A 2228-nucleotide genomic window follows, 5' to 3' on the forward strand; every position below is an offset into this window, starting at 1 on the left:
TCGTGGGCGGGGGGCGGGGCCTCCCGGCCCCAGCCCCGCGGGGACGGGGGCGGTGACCAGGGCGCGAGATCCCAGGCCCCGCCCACCCATCCGGGGTGGGGGCCGCACCGAGCCAGGGCGCCCAGAAATCGTCCGCGACCGCCCCTCACTACTTTATGCGTGGGGAAACTGAGGCTCGGAGAGACGCGCACAGCGCGAGCAGCAGTTGCGCGGGAAGCCGGGAGCTGGGCGGGGTGCGCGCGTCCCCACCGCCGCGAGAGCGTCCTCTCCATCCTTCGCCAGCGAGCTGATACCCACAGGGCGCAAAAAGTGCAAGCCCGGAAGCGGGTGTAGTCAGGAAGGCGAGGCCCTCCCCGCGCTCACGGCAAAATGCGCCCCGGGCGGGGGTGCCCGCCGGCCTCTTGCAGAGCCGCTTGAATTTGGGTCTTAGGCCAAGTGGTCCCCAGGGGTTCTCTCCATCCCCAGCCTCGGCCTCATCAGTGCAGATGCGCCCGGTGCCTCGCAGATGCGGGAGCCCCTGGTGAAAACGCCGTTGCGCCCTGGCAGTCGGTCAGACCCCTAACCCTAGGAGCCCTCTCTCCCAGCCAGCCAGGCGGCAGGCAGCAGATGCGGTGTGGGGTCCTCGGAGGTCTCGCGGCTTTAACTCATGCTGTCCTTTCGGCCTAGAACACTTTTCCTGCCCTGTCCCCACCCGGACAAGTTCAGTTCATCCTGCAGGACGTGTCTCTTAGGTCATTTTGTCCACAACCCGCTCCCCCACTGGGGGTGTTCGCTGTCGGCTGGACTCCCAGCTCCTGTACGCTGAATTCTGCTCTCTGCCGGGTGGTTGGGAGGATTCCAGGGATCCTAACACGGGAGCACTTCCTGTAGTGAGCACACGGAGCTCAGCAAACTTAACTCCAGAGGCTTGTAGGACTCTAAGCCCTCCCGGATCTGAGGAGATACTGAAGGGCTGTTACCCGCCCTCCCCACTAGCTGTGGCCAATCCCAGAGATGGCTTCCGTTTCCACAGAAAAAAGTTTCAGGTGGTGTGTACCGGCATCCCCTTCTTGCGGGGACAAGAGCAGCCTGGGGCGCCTGGGTGGCTTAGTCGGTTAAGCGTCCGACTTTCGCTTAGGTCATGATCTCGCGGTTCGTGGGTTCAAGCCCCGCCTCCGGCTCTGTGCTGTCAGCTCAGAGCCTGGAGCCTGTTTCACAGTATGTGTCTCCCTCTCTCTCTGACCCTTCCCTACTCACACTGTCTCTCTCTCTCGCCTAGAAATAAATAAAAAAAAAAAACACATTAAAAAAAAAAAAGAGCAGCTTAATACTGAGGCGGCATCTGGTGCATCCCTGGTTTCTAGATGCCCAGGAAATGACCCCAGGTGGGACTGACTCTCCACCTCCGGAACCAGGCTGAGGGCTCTAACCCAGCTGGCTCCTGCTGTCCCCTGTCCTGAGCTCAAGACCTAAGACAGCCTGGGGCAAAGCAAGGCCCAGGGAGTAGGGTGGAAGGCAAAGAGGACCCTTCTAGGTGAGCCTCGTGAGCCTGAACACGGAAGTGGATCAGCCGCAAGGGAAGCTGACGACATAGGTAGAGCTCAGGTGGAGAAAATCCCAGAGAAATGCCCAGCACCCTGGTTAACCTCTGACTGGTCAGCTTGAGCCCAGCCTGCTTCCAGAGGTTTCGGACAGGTGAACCAAAGAATCAATTTTATTATTTAAGCTGGTTTCAATTGAGACTTTGTTACCGGTTGCCAAAAGCATCCTGACAAATGTGAACACCTGAGGATTCTCTTCTCATTGTGTAAGCTGAGCTTGTAAACAGTGGGAACAGAAACTGGGGCGCCTGGGTGGCCACGCTGACAGCAAAGAGCCTGCTTGGGATTCTCTCCCTCTCTCTCAAAATTGCAGGAGTTAATGAAGGAAGGAGCCCCAACAAGTGGCGTTAGAAAATGGAGCTTCAGGCAAATCGTGCTTCTTGCTGCGCCTAGGTCACAATCTATGAAGTGAGGCTGCCTCAGTGTAAGTGCTGCAACCCCCTCACAGGCCTGCGGCCATTGTGGGCTGACCCAACAGGATGGGAAGGCACACCTCACACCGCGAAGCCGTGGGAGGGATTACTTGAAACCGCTCCCTTCTGGGATCAAAGTTCTTCAAGCCTTAAGTGAGGCGACTCCTGAGTGAGGGGGGCCTGGGCGGGAAGGCTTTCACACAGAGCTCTGGGAACACCCCAGAGAGCTTGTTTC

This window comes from Crocuta crocuta, unplaced genomic scaffold (genome assembly GCF_008692635.1).
Source record: "Crocuta crocuta isolate KB4526 unplaced genomic scaffold, BGI_CrCroc_1.0 scaffold273, whole genome shotgun sequence".
Taxonomy (NCBI): domain Eukaryota; kingdom Metazoa; phylum Chordata; class Mammalia; order Carnivora; family Hyaenidae; genus Crocuta; species Crocuta crocuta.